At 43.1% G+C, this 19,276-nt stretch overlaps 1 long non-coding RNA gene across 1 annotated transcript in view; it reads right to left on the minus strand.

Annotated features, from left to right (window-relative positions):
* LOC117196063 (uncharacterized) overlaps window positions 1-4,013 on the minus strand; it is a 46,651-nt gene extending 42,638 nt beyond the window's left edge. Inside the window, exon 1 of the long non-coding RNA XR_004476062.2 lies at window positions 3,254-4,013. This is a non-coding gene — a long non-coding RNA (uncharacterized LOC117196063). The remainder of the gene's footprint in view (window positions 1-3,253) is intronic.
* Window positions 4,014-19,276: the final 15,263 nt, after the last annotated feature.

Raw genomic sequence — 19,276 nt, forward strand, 5'->3', positions numbered from 1 at the left:
ATCCGTATATATCCCCTATATGCATACGTATTGTAAGGCCAACTGGCCCGAGGCAAGGGAATGCAATCAGACTCACAGGTTGCAACAGACCGAAACTTTCCGGACCACCCAGTTCCAGAAACTGACCTGGAGACTTTCCGGACCACCCAGTTCCAGGAACTGACCTGGGGACTTTCCACCTGGCCCAGCCTTCCCGCCTTTCGAGGGGCGGGACTAACGGTCCCAAGACTGATGCAACCGGCACCGGATATTGCCACGATACCCGAAGAGACCACCAAATAAGGAACAACCTGTGCCCTCTCGGATTCGCAACGCCCCTTTCCCTTTTTCCCCTATAAATTCTGCCCAAACCCTCGCCCGGGCGCGACTTCTCTGGCCCCTTTCTCTCCGACCAGTGAACCTTGCCCGGGAGTGTTCCCAAATAAAGCTTGTTTAAGCTCTCCCCCGTTTCTTGGTGCCGTTCCTTACATTTGGTGCCGAAACCCGGGAGGTGTAGCAAGCCCCGCGGTTTACCGCGCGGGCCGCTCCTCCCCTCCCCCAGGAGACAACCAGGGAACCTCTACTCATCCACCCGATCCGGCAGAAAACAGGGTAAGTTCCCCTCCCTTGTTCCCTCCGACCCTCAGAGTCCCTGCCCACCGGACTCCCTGTCCTTAATCGCGGCCGCGTCATGGACTCCTCCGTTCTCTCTCCGGGCCTCGGGCAACTGTGGAGACGTCCCAATCGCCTGACCGCCCTCCGACCTGCCGTGAATTGGAGACTGAGACCAGGGACGCCTCTCTCCCTCTCCATTCACTCAGGGACAAACTGGGGGTCATGGGAACCTCACAATCGAAACCAGATCCTAAGACGCCCCTGGGGTGTCTCCTAGCCAATTTTACAGCCCTCGGCTTCTCCCAAGATCCACGTTGCCAACGGCTTATTTTCTATTCCACTGTGGCCTGGCCACAATGTCCTCTAGACAATCCAAATGGCCTCCTGAAGGGACTTTCGATTTTAACATCCTCCGTGATCTAGATAATTACTGCCGCAGGACGGGCAAATGGTCCGAGGTCCCTCATGTCCAGGCCTTCTGGTATTTATGCTCCCGCCCTTCTCTCTGCGTCGATTGTTCCACTTCCCAGATCCTTTTTGCCAAACAGACATCTCCTACATCCAAGCCCCTAATTTCCTTTGACGATGACTCCTCTCCACTAGCCGACCCACCCGAATCTCTCGCCTACCTCCTCCTTTGTAGCCCGTCTCTCAGCCTCTCAAGACAACACACTGCAGATCTCAATTACCTTGGCTCTCGCGGTTATCGGGTCTCCCCAGCCAAAGCTCAACTGTCTGTATCCTCGGTAACTTATCTGGGAATCCACCTCACCCCCACGACAAAGAGCCTAACGGCTGACCGCACCCAGATTATCCGTGAGCGCCAACCTCCAGAAACAGCGGGTCAAATTCTCTCCTTTTTGGGCCTTATAGGATTTTTCCGACACTGGATCCCTAACTTTGCTCTCCTCGCTAAACCCTTATATCTAGCCGCTAAAGAAACCCCTCAAGGACCCCTCACCTCTCCTTCCACCGTTCGACAGGCCTTTCTCACACTCCGTAATGCTCTGATATCTTCTCCTCCCCTTTCTCTGCCCAACCCAAACCGACCTTTTCACCTTTTTGTGGATGAACGGGTCAGAATAGCCACAGGACTCCTTGCCCAGCCTGTAGGGCCTTCCTACCGCCCCGTGACTTACCTCTCCAAACAGCTAGACCCAGCTATTCGGGGATGGCAACCATGCTTTCGGGCCCTAGCAGCGGCAGCCAAACTGACCAAACACTCAAACTGACTCTGGCCCACCCACTAACCGTGTTTTCCTCCCACCGGCTGGTCGACCTCCTAGGCCACAAGTCTCTCTCCCTCCTGGGCCCCTCCCGCATCCAGGAATGCCACCTGCTGTTCATTGAAAGCCCTGCTATCTCCTTCGCCCTCCCCCCCCCCACCCAAACCTGGCCTCCCTCTTGCCTATCTCCGATACCGGGACCTCCCCTTCCCACTCCTGCCCCCAAGTCGTAGAGGCCCTCAGCCCGCCGAGAGAGGGACTCTTTGACACCCCTCTTTCAAACCCGGACCGCACCCTCTTCATAGCATGCTTGCTCCCTGTTTTCTTAGGTTTCTTCGCAGGCGCATGGAGGAAGTCTCTCGGGTGGCCACAAACCAAATGCTCCTCGGCCCTTACACCTTGCTTCCTACAGAACCCCCCACTGGTCTCCCTTAAGCCTCGGACCTCTGGTCGCCCGACTCCCCTTTCGACGCCCCCATTCAGCAAGAAGTAGCCAGAGATCAGAACGCCGCCCCATTACACCAAAGATGTCGGGATGTAAGGCCAACTGGCCTGAGGCAGGGGAACGCAATCAGACTCACAGGTTGCATCAGACCGAAACTTTCCGGACCACCCAGTTCCAGAAACTGACCTGGAGACTTTCCGGACCACCCAGTTCCAGAAACTGACCTGGGGACCTTCCACCTGGCCCAGCCTTCCCGCCTTTCGAGGGGCGGGACTAACGGTCCCAAGATTGATGCAACCGGCACCGGATATTGCCACGATACCTGAAGAGACCACCAAATAAGGAATAACCTGCGCCCTCCCGGATTCGCAACACCTCTTTCCGTTTTCCCCCTATAAATTCTGCCCAAACCCTCGCCCGGGCGCGACTTCTCTGGCCCCTTTCTCTCGGACCAGTGAACCTCGCCCGGGAGCGTTCCCAAATAAAGCTTGTTTAAGCTCTCCCCCGTTTCTTGGTGCCGTTCCTTACACGTATATCATACGTATGCATAATATATCCCCTATATGCATACGTATATCCCCATATACTCTTGTGTCTCCCTTCCACCTTCCTTATCCCACCTCTAGGTGGTCAGAGCTGATCTCCCTGTGGAAGAGTTTCTGAGCCCGTGAGAACCCCTTGGGAAGAGGTAGTGAGGGGATAAAGTAGGTAGGTAATACACGTGCCTTTGTTGATTAAACCATTGATTAATCAGTGTCACTCACATGCCGGATGTTCAGAAGGTCAAGTTTCTGTGGACCCTAGTTGGGCAACAACAGACTGACATCTACAAAGGTGACCTGCGGGCCTGAGCAGGAATCCCTTCAAAGCTACGTTATAGTCAACTTTCCAACTCTCCAAGGCAGAAACAGGTGGTGACGATGAGTGCCCTCCAGAAGCTACCACTAGCATGGGAGTTTGAGCTGTGGCGTGGTTTGTAGCCACCGACCTTACTTGGGCGGCCCAGGCCGAGGATGAAGAGAGAACTTTCTTCCCCACGGCCAGCAGCGGCTCTTTCCGGCGTCCGCGCTTCTGCTTCTCCAGACGAGGGGCACGTAGACTTCGAGACGTAGGAGATTAGGGCCGGGCCTGTGGGCCACCCTGACTTGAGGCACCACCAGGTCTGGGCAAAACCAACCCAAACCACATCTATTGTTCCCGAAGCCCGCGGCGGCGTCGCAAAGGGCGGCTGGGGCCTCGGTGCACCTGAGCCTCAGAGACCCTTCTTCCCCCACTGGCGTTCGGGGTCAGCAACGGCCCAGGGCGACCACCTGCAACAGTTCAACCGAAACGGGGGCCTGTAAGAGCACTGAAGCTTTGCCCGTGGTTTCCCGGGCGACAGGCCCCGCCCCCGCCCGCACGTTCGGCCACGCCCCTCTGAGGAGCAGCCGGAGGGCGGGGGGATTCCGGGGTGTCGTGCGCTTTGGAAGCCGGCGGGGTTCCTCTTCGTTTGTTCTCAGTTTGGCGGCAGCGCCAGTCCGCCGCCCGGCAAGGGCGCTTGGCACACGACAGGGACTAATACTCATGTGTTAGATAAACCAGTGAAAGATTCTCACACTTTGGCAGGTGAGGGCCAGAAGCCCTCAACCAGCGAGAAGGCGCCCTCTCGTCCGTTGAGCAACCTCCAGGCTCTCATCAGCTCTTCCTCTCGTCAGCGGCTTCCTCGATCACAATGCTGGGAGTCAAGATGATAGGCTCGCATCACAGATTTCTTAGGCAACTAAATTTTAAACGTACTTTATTTAAAAATAATAGTGACAAACTTAGTAAGATTCCTGCTAATGCAGTATCTATGCCAATTTAGTTCTATTTAAAGGAACGTCCGATCTTCTCTGTTACCTGTTAGCAGTTTACCTCTTGCTCATCTTTGCGGTAACTGCAATGATACATCGAAACCTTTTTCAAACATATTTGTAGTTGAAGATGCTATTATAAGAAGTGTATCTTCTTTCCAAAGAAGTGGATATGAAAGTTTGAACTGTAGATATAAAACCCTTCCTAATTACACCGATTACATCATACAACAGTAGAACAGGTATCCTGCAAATGTTGTCTGATGTTGTTTTTACATAATCACAAGTGGATTAATCACATAGATCTTTAAATCTAATCATCATACAAATCTGGAAATATCAGATGGAGCCAGGATAAATACCAACCATCCCAGGCACCAACCAAAGTGCTTAGTCGAATGAGTCCTGCTGCCACCTGTGTTCAGATACTGGCACAGAACAATTACAGTCATTATGGTGTTAATCTGTATACAACATCTTTCAAGAGAAAGTACCAGGCAGCTTGTTCAAGTGCGGGTGTGAGTGTGGCTTAGGTTCCCAGCAGAAGCCCAGACACTTGCAGCCTTGGACATGTCATTTCAAAGGCACTTTCCAGTACTGGCTCATCAATTGTAACAAATGTACCACGTGAATGCAACGTTAATAATAGAGGAAACTGGGATATAGGGACATTTTACCCTCAATTTTTCTGTAAAGCTAGAACTGCTAAAATAAATAGTCTATTAATTTTTAAAAAGTCACTTTCCTATTGATTAAGAAGATATGGTTAATAATTACATACCCCCAACCTGACTCATAAAAGAATTGTGAGCCCAATCCAATACATAAGGGTTGAATTTTACTGAATTATATTTCTTTAAAAAGTTTACACCACTTAATCAAAATCCCCTAGGATAGTTGTTAAAAAGAAAAAAAGCAAACAAACCAAAAAACCCATGACTCTGAATCTCAGGGGTGGACTGGGTGCCTAAGAATCTGCATTTTAGTAATCATGCGAGTAGACGATTCTGAGTTTGAGGATCATTGTTTTAGGTTGTCAGAATTCATCAGATTAAAAAAAAGCCTATCTTTATTTAACTCATGCAAAGATGGAAATTTTGAAAGGTGTTAGTAAATGAGATTAACATGATTTAACTTTGTTGTTAAATCTCACCATAATTTCCTTCATTTAACGAGATTGATATTATTTTCTTGCAGTTTAAGGACTTTAACTTTTACATGTATTTAAAAGATATGTCAATCTTCTACTTTTACTTTTTTTGATTGAAATAAAGCATTCCAGTCACTTCAAATAGTGAACAAAATATTTTTAAAAATTTTTTCTTTATAGACCTGATTTCCTTATGCACGCTAAGACATTCAAACTCTTATTTGTTTCAAAAAGAGTCACGTACTACAATGTTCATTGCAGCTCTATTTACAATAGCCAGGACATGGAAGCAAGCTAAGTATCCATCGACAGATGAATGGATAAAGAAGATGTGGCATGTATATACAATGGACTATTACTCAGCCATAAAAGAAATGAAATTGAGTTATTTGTAGTGAGGTGGATGGACCTAGAGTCTGTCATACAGAGTGAAGTAAGAAAGAGAAAAACAAATACCGTATGCTAACACATATATATATGGAATCTAAAAAAAAATAAATGGTCATGAAGAACCTAGTGGCAGGAAGGGAATAAAGACACAGACCTAGTAGAGAATGGCCTTGAGGACATGGGGAGGGGGAAGGGTAAGCTGGGATGAAGTGAGAGAGTGGCATGGACATATATACACTACCAAATGTAAAACCGATTGCTAGTGGGAAGCAGCCGCAGAGCACAGGGAGATCAGCTTGGTGCTTTGTGACCACCTAGAGGGGTGGGAGGGAGGGAGACGCAAGAGGGAAGAGATATGGGGATATATGTATATGTATAGCTGGTTCACTTTGTTGTAAAGCAGAAACTAACACACCATTGTAAAGCAATTATACTCCAATAAAGATGTTAGGAAAAAAAAAACCTATTTGTTGTTAATGTGAGATTTAAAAATACCATTCCAAGTAATTCTCTTAGTTTTAGTAATGAATTCTATAACGCTTATGGGTTGTAATTTTTTTTAGGAGTCTTGGTGACTTAGTGTTGATAAATGATGCGACCAGTTGATGCTACATATGACTAATCAACTGCAGCTGATACTCAAATCATGCCATCAAAATGGGGTTTTATCAATTGTTCCCTTGAAACAACTTGTGTATCAAATGTTAACAACTCCATTGTATCCATTGTCAGTAATTCTGAAGGCAAAAAAATACCTTCTATCAGCTTTTTAACAATTAAACTTTATATTTTGACATAATTGTACATACATTCATGTGCAGTTGTAAGAAATAATACAGAGATCTTCTGTGCTCTTTACCCAGTTTTTCCCAAAGGTAACATCTTACAAAAGTATACTGTAATATCACACCCAGGATATTGAGATTGATGTAGTCAAGATACAGAACATTTCCATCACCAGAAGAATCCCTTCTGTTGCTCCATAATGGTCACACCCACTTTCCACCTATCCCCGCTCCATCTTTAATCCACGATAACTACTAATCTGTTCTCCATTTCTATATATAATCATGGAATTTCAGGATTGTAATATAAACGGAAACAGTATGTAACCTTTTGGGATTGGCATTTTTTTATGCAGCATAATTCTCTGGAGATTCATCCCCATTGTTTCCTGTATCAGTAGTTTGTGCCTTTTTGTTGCTGAGTAGTATTCCATGATGGATATACCACAATTTATATAACTATTCACCAGCTGAAGGACATCTGGGCTGAGTCCAGTTTTTGGCCTTTACGAATGAAATTGCTGTGTACATTTGTGTACAGGTTTCTGTGTGATTAATGCCCAGAAATGCAATTGCTGAATTGCATGGTAAACGCATGTTCAGTTTTTCAGAAACGGAAAAACTGCTTTTCAGAGTGGCCATACCATTTTATATTCCCACCAGCAAATTACGAGTCATCCAGTTTCTTTGAATTCTAACCAGCAGTTGGTGTTGTCACCAATTTTTAATTTTAGTTATTCTGATAGGTATGAAATTGTAAGATATTTAAGGTGTACAACAAAATGGTTTAATATACATATACATTGTGAAAGTTTTCCTCTCATTGAATTAATTAACACATCCATCACACATTTACCTTCTTTGGGGGGAGGGGGGTGGGAATATTTAAGTTCTACTCTCTGAGCAAATTTCAATGATACAACACAGTGTTATCAACTATAGACACCATGTTATACATCAGATCCTCAGACCTTATTCATCTTATAACTGAAAGTTGGTTCCCTTTTACCAACCTGTCCTTATTTTATGGTTGCATTTTGAGAGTTTTTAAAATATATTCTAAATAGTAGCTCTTTGTCAGATACACGTTTTGCAAATATTTTTCTCTCATTCTGTAGCTGTCTTTTCATCCTTTTACAGTCTTTCATAGAGCAAACGTTTTAGCGTAGTTCTGTCATATTATTTAAGTTTGTGTTTTAGTATTTTAATTTCTACCATGCAATGTGTTTTGTAATTTTTTTGAATGTGTGTGTTTATTCTAATACTTTGAAAATTATTTCTTTTTGATCTAAAGGTTATTGTTATAACTGTAACTTAAAACCTTTAATCCTATGTCTGTCTAGACAGAATCTAGCTCCATCCACACTGTGAGCAAATCACAAGTTAGTATTTTCCTTTTGCTTCCCTTTCACCCCTCCATTCAATTTTCGTTGCCATTTTTCTTAGCATTTCCCTTTGTATTGCTACATAGACTTCCATTATTTTTACTTGATTTATCAGCTTCCAATGATATCTTTTGACCCCTTGCTATAAAGTATGAGTGAATTCAGCAAATATTAGTACCTATTTATTCTCCCAAATCTCTTCTCAAATCTGTTATATATGTTGTTCCCATATAGTCAGGATTATTACATTTACATTTTGCGTTGTTACCATAATCCCTGCATTTGCTTTAATCTTTGTCCTACAGTAAAGTGGATCAGTCCCAATGCCAGTCTTATTGTTGTCTTTCTCATTTATCTGTTGGCTCATGGAAGTTCATCATCTAGTATTTTCTACAAGAAGGGCTCATCAGATGTTCAAAATGTTTATTTTTTGCCTTTGCATTTGAGTGATGTTTTGAGTGTTTTAAATATTCTTTGGTTACAATTTCTCTTGAGGATTTATAAGCATTGCTCCACTATTTTCTGTTGTGGAAAATTTGCTCTTTGGAAATCTGAGATCAGCCTTATATTTCTCTTTTGAAAATGATTTAGTATTTTTGCATAGTTCCCCAAAGAACTTTTTGTCTTTGAAGTTCAGTAGCATTGGTTTATAGTATGTCTCTGTGTTACTTTTTCCTGAGACATTGTGTGTCCTTGCAATTTTGCAATCAAATCTTCTTTTATTTTTTAAAATTTTGTGGTGAAATAGTCACAGTTTTCAAATTGTCAAAGCAATTTTTTTCCCTGATAGATGTCTTTCACATCCTGTTTGTTTTTTCTTTTCCTCACTTGTTTTCTTTCTTTTTAAAATTTATTTATTTATCTATTAATTTATTTTTGGCTGCATTGGGTCTTCGTTGTGATGCGCGGGCTTCTCATTGCGGTGGCTTCTCTTGTTGTGGAGCACGGGCTCTAGGTGCGCGGGCTTCAGTAGTTGCGACACGTGGGCTCAGTAGTTGTGGCTTGCGGGCTCTAGAGCGCAGGCTCAGTAGTTGTGGCGCATGGGCTTAGTTGCTCCGCGGCATGTGGGATCTTTCCGGACCAGGGATCAAACCCATGTCCCTTGCATTGGCAGGCAGATTCTTTACCACTGTGCCACCAGGGAAGTCCCTTCCTCACTTGTTTTTAATAGGATCTTTGAATAGATCTTTGCAGTTCCTTTTGGTGACCTCATTTTTGACAGAGGTGTTTTTTCTGCATCAGATATTTATTTCCAGGAGATTCATATGCAGGTGGGTCCAGGCCTACATTTTAAGTGAGCAGAAGTTTTCTTTTGATTCTGGATTTTAAGGGGGTTTAATGAGTTTTTACAGCCTTTAGTTTTTCCCACTAACGGAAAAAGGCAACTATGGGGGTTTTCACTTTGCAAGTCTCTCTTCTCCCCCAGCCACATAGGTAGACTGATACCTGAAATTATGTCTTGCCAGTGTAATTCAACCTTGCCTTCTACACTTTTTACATCAAAACTAGCTCCAGGGAACCTGACATTGTCTGTATACTATATCCCTTCTGTTACAAAAAAAATTAGATTTTGCAACTCAGAGTATGCACCTGTCCTTAAAAAGTGTACTTTATGATCTCTTTCTGAGATCTGTAGCTGTGGGCATCCTCTTCTCCTCTTTCTCATACACTCCTCATAGAATTCCAATGTTCTCCCTAACCCATCCTGTTTCCTCTAGTTTTGTGACTAGAGGTTTTAGCAACCTCCTAGTTTCTTTGAAGGAAGAGTTTGCATTTCTGCTTCTCATCCTACCGGTTGCTTTAGGTTGATTTCCAAGGAAAGGATAAAATGGAAACCTTATGCCCCATCGTCAAACCAGAAGTCCTCAAACTAAATTCTTACTTTGCTGAAGCTTAGTCAATTGCAGTTTCCAACTTCCAGCCATGATAACTTGCTGGAGACTTTTTGGATGCATTAGAGACAGGAGTATGTGAGGGAAATGTGGCCAGTGAGAAATTTCCAATGGTGGATATTTATCTTACTGCCTATTTCCTTTTGAATATCTATATGGTGAATCTTCCCTGATCTTTGTCTTATCAATGAGCCTTTTTTAGCCAGAGAAATGGTCCTAGTTCATAGCCTACATAAAGGATGATTTTTTAAGGTTCCCTGTTCCCTGTGTGATACATGTTATCTCAATCTTTGTTGTCTCCCTAGTTCCCATCTTATTTGTGAGCCACCTGAAAATACCCTGCCCTCAGAAATGAACTTGATGTACCTCGTATCTTCTCTCAATAATAGACTTCAATGTTTCCTACCTCCTGGAAACAGCTGAAAGGAAACCACACAAGGACACTTTAGATTGTGACATTGGAAGCAAAGCCTTACAATCTGCTTGTCATGAAGGGATTGCTCCTCTTTGGAATCCTTCCTCGGTTGCTTTTTAGGGTAACAGATTTCCCCAAATCATCACACTAAAAATTCCCTTCCTTTTTCTGCTGAGTCAGATCTTCTGTTTCCTGTATGCTCAAATCTTCCTCTCTCTCTCTCTCTCTCTCTCTCTCTCTGTTTTGTTGTTTTTTCTTGGTTGTAACACTTCTTCTGACAGCTTGCTGAGAATGAGTCCATGAGAGGAGAAGAATATTTTGAGACATCATATGTCTGAAAATATCTATTCCTCCCTCATTTTAATTAAAAAATTGGTTGGGTATAAACTTCTAGGTTGGAAATAATATTATCTCAGAATGTTGGAGGCCTTACTCAATTTGCTAGCTTCTAGGATTGTGGAAAATTCAATGACTAACTGATTCTTGAACTTGTGTATGTAACCTCTTTTACCCATCTCTGGAAAATTTTAGGATATTTTCTTTATTACTACTATTCTGAAATTTCATAATAATGTCTTATTGTGGTTCCTTTTGTAGTTAATGTGCTACACCCCTGTTGGTTCCCTTAAATCAAGAAATCTGTGTTTTTCAGTTTTGGAAAATTATTTCTTTCTGTAATTTTTTTTTCTGGAAATTTTACTATTCAAATGTTGAATCCTAGATTAAAAAAATTATTTTACTGTGGTCAGGACACTTGACATGAGAGCAACCCTCTTAACAAATTGTTAAGAATATAATTCATTGTTGTTGACTACAGGTGCAATGTTATACAGCAATCTCTAGAGCTTATTCATCTTGCTTAACTGAAACTTTATGCCTGCTGCTTAGTAACTACCCATTTCTCCCTCCTCTCAGCCCCTGGCAACCACCATTCTACTCTTTAACTTTATGAATTTGATTATTTTAGATACCTCAAATAAGTGGAATCATGCACCATTTTCCATAACTGACTTATTTCCATTAGCATAATTTTTGCAAGGTTCTTCCATGTTGTCACACATTGCAGAATTCCCTTCTTTTTTTAAGGCTGAATGGTATTCCCTTGTATGTATATCCCACATTTTCTTTATCCATTCATCAATGGACATTTGGGTTGTTTCTTCAACTTGGCTATTGTGAATAGTGTAGCAATGAACATGAAAGTGCTAATATGTCTTTGAGATTCTAATTTCAATTCTTGAGGATAAATACCGAGAAGTAGGATTGGTGGATCACATAGTAGTTAAGGGTTTGATCTTCAAAATATATAAGGAATTCCTACAACTCAATTAGCATAAAAACTAATAACCCAATTAAAAAATGGGCTAATGACTTGAATATATATTTTGCCAAAGAAGACATACAATTGGCCAACAGATATACTTAAAAATGCTCAACATGATTAGTCATCAGGGAAATGCAAATCAAAATGACAATGTGATATCATCTCATACCTGTCAGGATGGCTATTAGTGAAAAAACTCACAAGTGTTGATGAGGATGTAGAGAAATTGGAACCCTTGTACACTGTTGGTGGGAATGCAAAATGGTATAGCTGCTATGAACAGTAGTATGGAGGTTTCTCAAAAGGTTGAATCTCTTGGATTGATCCTCTAATTTCTTTATTTCTTCTCTCCTATGTTCCCTTCACTTTTTTGTTGTTGTTCTGATTTCTTAGAAATCTAATCAACTTTACCTTCCAATTCTTTTCTTACAATTTTAATTTCTCCTAAAGGCTCTTAAATTTTCTAAGAACGATTTTTTTGTTTTGTTTTGTTTTTTTGCGGTACGGGAGCCTCTCACCGTCGTGGCCTCTCCCGCTGCGGAGCACAGGCTCCAGACGCGCAGGCTCAGTGGGCATGGCTCACGAGCCCAGCCGCTCCGCGGCACGTGGGATCTTCCCAGACCGGGGCATGAACCCGTGTCCCCTGCATCGGCAGGCGGACTCTCAACCACTGCGCCACCAGGGAAGCCCTCTAAGAACGATTTTTGATTTGAATACTCTTTTTAGAGTTTTCTGTTCTTGTTTTATGTATGCAATATCTCTTTTTTTTTTCCAGAGGGCATTGATGATAGTTTTGAGTCATTTTTCTCTGCTTCTTGCATTGTCTTTCTTTCTTCAGTTCCATTTTTTTTCCTTTGGTCTACTTTTGTGGCTTTCACATTATATTCTTTCTTCAAATGTCTTGTGACCTTTGGCTGCCTTTTCAATTTAAGAGAGGCACTAAATGCTGATTGGAAGTGTATTGGTGGGGCTTGTAGGCTGGTGGGACTCACTGTAGGGTAGCTGGATAGCAAGAGAAGCAGCCTTTTTTTGTGTGGGGGGGATTACCCCATCATGTCAGTATTTGTAGGCTACTCAGTCTACCTACAGAGGAGTCCTCCCAAGTCCTGCCTGGGGAGAGAGGTAACAACACACTTGATTTTCAACATTTTGGAGGCCAAGAGAGAAAAGAAGGCACTTTAACAAGTAGGTTTTTCTCTAACCTTCCTGTTTTGAGTGTGTTGACTCATTTTTACTCTTAGCCATTTCTGGTCCTTCTGCCTCAGTCTACCCACTTCATCATTTTCTGAAAGTAAACTTGTTTGTACGGCTATCTGGCTGCTTGAAGTGAAAGAGGAAATCTGGGATTCTAACTACTCTTCAAACAAGCTTTCAGCCAATTCTTTTGAGGTTTAGCCTCACCCAGAACCCCTGTCCTCAGAGATACCAGAGGCTTATAATTCCCCAAATTCTGGGTTTTGACACCTTATTTATTGCAGTGCTTTTCAAACTTAGCATGTATAAAAATCACCTGAGGAGGCGGTTGAACCACAGATATCTGGACACCCCCTCCCAGAGACTGTTATTCACTAGGTCTGTGGTGGGCCAGAGTATCTGCAGTACTAGCAAGCTTCCAGGTGATGCTGATGCCTCAGGTGAGTGATGCATTCTGCTTTTACCTGCAGTCACTTCACTTCCAGTTTTCTGACTACTAATGATTTACTTTTTTAAAATACTCATACAACCAATTCTATTTTCCAAAATTGTTTTAAATTCTCCTGATGTCTGTAGTCTCACTTTCCATTCTGTCTGTCCTAATTAATTTGAATTAAAAAATTCTTTAATCTTGTCTTTATGTGGTGTGGGAAGGGAGTGGAAATAAAGGCAAGCATTTAGGTTGCTGCCATTTCTAACCAGACGTCTAATTTGATTAAATGTAAGTTTGGGGCAAATCCTGAGAGTGACCTTATTTTTAAGGTTGGAAATAGTATAATTGTAGTATAAACTTGTCCAGCACTGGCTTAAATAAAATGGAGTTTATTTTCCTAACATAAGTCAGAAATGTCAGTATAAGCAACCATCTAATGCTTTTGACCTTTTTCTCCTGATTGCAAGTTGGCTGCTAGTTCCTGACCAATACAGAGGGTGGATCTCAAGGAATGAGAACCAGAGACTGTTGGGTTCAACGGTGTCTCCCGAAGAGGAGATTCTTCCTCCCCCGACAGTTTGGGGGACTGCAGTATCAGTTTAATAAAGGAACCACTTCCCCAACAATCATCTTTGGGAGTTATCAGGGCAGCTGTGGTTTGCCTGCTTCTGTCCTGGCACTCTACTGCGGGGCATTGCTCTATCTGCCAACCACAGGCTCTGCTGAAACGCGTTCTGTTCATTTCACTGAATTCTGCTGTTCACGATTCTGCATTGTCACTTTTCAGCTGCATACCGTCCTCATTGCTGGACCCTTTTGCTACTTGCTTTCTTTTGGACACTACTATCTTTTCTCAGGAACCACCATCTCCCATAAGGTACCACCTTGTCCCACTGGGCATTGCTGATACTCTCCTGGGTACCACAGCTTCCACTTGGATTGGTGATCATGATGCAGTGGTGCTATCATGTGCCAAAGCTCCATGGCATTCCGTGGGGGAGAACACCCTTCTTCTTTGTGTTTTATATTTGGTCACTGGGCACTGCAACCATGATGCTGTGCCTCAGTGTTCAACACAATGATTAGTGAACTGGTGCTTTTATTTTCATTCCACCTTCCACTTCATCTCCATCCCCCAAAACATATAACAAACCACTCAGCAGTGAGTTATACTCAGAATGGTCCCTCTCCATCTGATATTACTGGGTAAGCAAGTCATTCTGTCCAAACTTTTCCCCCATTTTCCATGCTCACTGCTTTTAATGAGCTACTTTAGCCAATTCACCATTTATCCAGATAGATTTTTAGTTCATCAAGGCAGTGGACTCCCGAGAGATCCCTTTGGAGGAAATAACGCTCAGGTGTGCAGCAGGAAGGGCGTAAGGGAATTGGTTGGTTGATGCATTCATTTATCCATCCTACCTACTTCTACTGTACCTTGAGGCAAATTTCTTTATCTAATGTGATAAATACTCACCCCTCACTAACTTTTAAAATTTCAGTCTGCTGAAGGTAGCCATGGGCTGAGATCGCTAGTGCCCCAGCAGTATAGTGGTATGGTTGTGACAACCAGTGTTTATTGCTTGGGAATAAGGTGCTGAAATTAGGTGAAGCTTGAAGAAGTCAGGCTGGGCTCAAGAGGGTTTTCATTAAATCCTCAAAGGTGACAGAGGGTTGTGAGCTCTTCAACCCTCAGCACGTCTCTGTGATCCTCCTCCTGCCCCGTCACTCATTATAGCTCACATCTCATCCAGGAGTGTCAGGCTAGCAGCTCACATCCTGTGAGGTCCATGGCATACAGGTCTCACTGCTGAGCAGAAGCTGTTCACCAGAGGTGCCTGGGTGTCACCAAGGTGAAGTTCTTTGCTCCTTCTTTCTCCTTCCTCTACCTTGATCCATTTCCACTATTTTTTTGTCTTTTTAAACTTATTTCTTTGCTTCTTTGTCTCTCTCTTGCCTGTATTTCTCTTTCCTTATGTCTATCTTCTTTGCTTCTAAGAATTCTGTATCGTCCCTTCTCTGCCTTTGTTCACTTCATTTGAACACATTCTAAGCATGCTACGTGCCAGGGTGTGTGTTAGGTGGTGGGTATAATAAAGGTGAGTAAAACAAGATCCTTGTTTTCCTGAAACTTAGTTCATTGTTGGCATTGTAACTATAACCCACAAGATAAAAAGAATCATTAAGTGACTATGGTACTTCAGAAAACCACAAAGTGACCCTTGGGGTCAGAGGAGAGAGGAATTGTGACTGGGAGAATCAGGGAACGTTTTGGAAAAGGTGGCATTTGAATTAGGCTCTAAAAAATGGATTTGCTTTAACAGGAGGAGCTGGAGAGGAGCAATGAAATTCTTTTGATGATGACTTTAAAGCTGATCTGTAGACCCTAGGCACTGGATTTAAAAAGTCTTAGTGAATAGAAAAAATTGAGATCTCTGAAATGGAACAGGCGGACAGAATGAGGCAGGGGTGAAGTACAAGGGCGTTCTCTGGGCTTATGACTTGAAGTAAGGAATCTGCAGGTGCTTGCTGCTTCCCTTGCTGGTGAGGTCGTGGCTTGTCCATAAGCCCTCTGAGCTTCCAGCTGCCTCCTAGGCTTGAACACACAGCCCTGGGGCTGGCATGTGAATGGTGGGGCTGACCTGCAACACTCCAAGGACCATGCGAGTCCCGGGGTGGACACCTTCCAAGGGCTTTGTCACTTGATTTGCATCACATCCCTCTGCATCTTCCCTTTAACTGAGATGCCAGGGAGATGCCACAGGAGAGGGTGGAGGTTTATCTGGAATTGTTGGATGGGAGGGGGCAACAATTTTCAAGGGCACTTTTTCAACTGTACTTGCACCCTGACCCTGAAAAATACTAAGTGAGAATGAAACGTGGTTAGAACCTGATAGCACCTGTTCACCATCATCCATCAAGTGCAAACCTTTAAAACAACAACAAAGCAATAAACCCTGGAAATATCATTCCTGAAAGAGTCTACTGGGGGTCAACTTCACAAACTGCTTGAGCTGGGATGGGTTTTAAAGAAGTGCCCTAATCACATTACACTTTCATTTTTGTGTGGGAAAACTGAGAATAATATCACATGGTGTGTACAGTAGTTCTGAAAATACAAGTCTCCTAACACCTAATTCTCTGCTCATCTCATGAACCCCTTGGATTTTGTCGGAATCACGTAAGAGGAAACATACTGTAATTATTAAAAGCCTGGGCTTCAGAGTCAGACCAACCTGGGTAACATTTTGGTGCTGTGTGGTTTTGGTCAAGTTCTCTTTGAGCCTAGGTTTCTTCATCTTTAAGTGGATATAACTATGGGATCTACTACATTGGTATTATATCAGGATTAAATGAGATAATGCATGTGAAGAGTCTGCACATAGCTACTCAACAAAACTCATCTAGGATCATTAAGTTATACAGATTATTACATTTTTGCATTGAGTATCTTATCCCTCAAGAATTATTTTATACCTTTACATTGTTTCATAACTGTGTTTACAGTGATTACCTCCACTGTTTACCACAACTTCCCTTCTATCACATCTTTCCTTTCTCCTTTGCTGGATTCCAACCAACCCCTCCCTGCCAAACCCTGCCAGGACCTGCCCTTACCCCTAGCTCTCCTGCTCCATTTGGTGGATTTTTGCAGATTCTTGCAGGGCTCTTACCCACTTTTCTGTCAGGCCCTCTTTTCACACACAACTAGTTGGGCAAGACATTTCTCAGTCTCACCTTTTCTGCATCATTCCCTGAAAAAGTGTCTTCAAGTTTCTGGTTCACTGATGATACTGTTCCTTGTGGTCCAGGGCTGTTACAGATGATTACTCAATATTTATATTCTTTGCTCTGTTTTTATGAAGTTTGGGTGGAAGGGGTACTAAGAGTATGGACTCCAGAAAGCATCTTGGCAAGGATACCTTGGCAGATCCCCAGCCCCTGTGTGTCAGCCCCAGGGGATGGAGGATGGGTTTGTTTCTCACAGTTCTGATTCCAACAGAAGCCCTACTCCCTGCTCAGGGAAGCATGTCCCCCTCACACAAAAGTCTGGATGGCCCTGGAGAGCACAGAGGCTGTATTCCTCTGGGAGCACCTATGCCGTCATTCCTTGGCCAATCTGCCCGTGCATGACTCGGGCCAAAGTTTGAATTTTAGCTAGACTAATTATTAGATTCCTCTAGGAGAAAGGTCTCTCAAAACAGATCAAAGTTGGGATTCAGATCCCCAGAGTTGTGCCTTTAGATAAATACCCTATGTGGGGAAGGCACAATTTGGCCAGGAGAAAGAGGCAGAGTTAGAGAAGAAGTAAAAATGGCATTTTTTAGACTCCAACTCCTGATAACACTTGGAATTTTTCCAAACCATAGCAACCTTTGTGGCTGAGAAAGCGAGCAGTGATAAGGTGCTGAGGAGGGTGTGAAAATTAATAATGAAGACCTTAACTAAAATCGGAGTCAGGAAGACTTGGAGAGGGAGCTCTCATGCCCACCACTTGTCCTCAATTACAGACCCCAACAGGAAGTTACATCTTCAGCAGGAAGTGACATTACTTTACTACCCTGGCAGGAGGGAGGAAGATTTTCTTCTCACCTAGCAACAATCCCAGCCAATGGAAAACACCAGAGCTCAGCCAATGAGGAGCCACCATTACCCTGAACTCTTCCTTCCTTCCAATGAACTTTCACTTTTCTCTTGCTGATAGTTCCTTGTCCCACCTTCCTTTCTATAAACAGTCTTTCATTTTGTATAACTCCTCAGAGTATCTCTCCACTTGCCAGATGAGATGCTGAGTCATTTAATAAGGCCATTTTAGATCTCCAAGTTTACTCAGTTGAATTTTTTTTTTTTAACAAGGGTAACTAAAGTTTCTGCTTAACTGATCAACTGACCTGCTTATGGCATAATTTTTTTTTCTAACATCTTTATTGGAGTATAATTGCTTTACAATGGTGTGTTAGTTTCTGCTTTACAACAAAGTGAATCAGCTATACATATACATATATCCCCATATCTCTTCCCTCTTGCGTCTCCCTCCTCCCACCCTCTTCATCCCACCCCTCTAGGTGGTCACAAAGCACAAAGCTGATCTCCCTGTGCTATGCGGCTGCTTCCCACTAGCTATCTATTCTACATTTCATAGTGTATATATGACCATGCCACTCTCCCACCCTGTCCCAGCTTACCCTTCCCGCTCCCCATGTCCTCAAGTCCATTCTCTAGTAGGTCTGCATCTCTATTCCTGTCCTGCCTCTAGGTTCTTCATGACCTTTTTTTTTTTTTTTAAGATTCCATATATATGTGTTAGCATACGGTATTTGTTTTTCTCTTTCTGACTTACTTCACTCTGTATGACAGACTCTAGGTCCAACCACCTCACTACAAATAACTCAATTTCATTTCTTTTTATGGCTGAGTAATATTCCATTGTATATACATGCCACATCTTCTTTATCCATTCATCTCTCAATGGACACTTAGGTTGCTTTTATGGCATCATTTTGAGTGAACATCGTTCTCTGAGCAACAGGGTAGATTGTGCCCTAGACTGTCTCACCTGTTTCCCCAACATGGAGACCATGGATGTCTGTAGGGCATTAGCAGTATGTCCGGCAGGTTCACTGAAGCCCAGGATTCTTGCCAAGTAACCAGGGGTGCAGGGATGGTGGAGGAGGAGAGGAATGGAAGTTAGACTAAATCTGAAAAGAGAGAGAACTATTGCTGGCAAAGAGAGAGAGAACAGGGTTTACATAAACGCCTCTCATAAGATGGGCAGTTGTGAAGTCTTGAGTCCATCCCTCTGATGGACGTTGAGGATCATCATCCCTGTTTGGCCCCAGCCCTGCCTTTCACAGCCCTGTCTGTCCACAGATCTACAGGTAAAAAATTCTCTCCTGACATCGAATGTCTCTTGGTATCTTTCTTTTCCACCATCATATTCTAGTTGCAGCCTACTACAAGACTGAGGTCTCAGGGATGACTGCCCAACTCCTCACCTGGCCAAGGGCAATTCCCCTTGTTCTTCTGGATTTGCTATTTGATATTTCTTCCCAGGAACTCTGTTTTCCTCTTTTACACTCTCTCTGTCTTCAACCCTCTTCACCTCTTTCTGTTTTTCCCTTCATCTTTTCTCCCTCCTTTCTTTTTTTCCCCCCCTCTCCTACTGACCTTTGTTACTAGCTCTCCCTCATACTACTTCCTTTAAAAGTTT

Source organism: Orcinus orca, chromosome 5, assembly GCF_937001465.1.
Source record: "Orcinus orca chromosome 5, mOrcOrc1.1, whole genome shotgun sequence".
Classification (NCBI taxonomy): Eukaryota; Metazoa; Chordata; class Mammalia; order Artiodactyla; family Delphinidae; genus Orcinus; species Orcinus orca.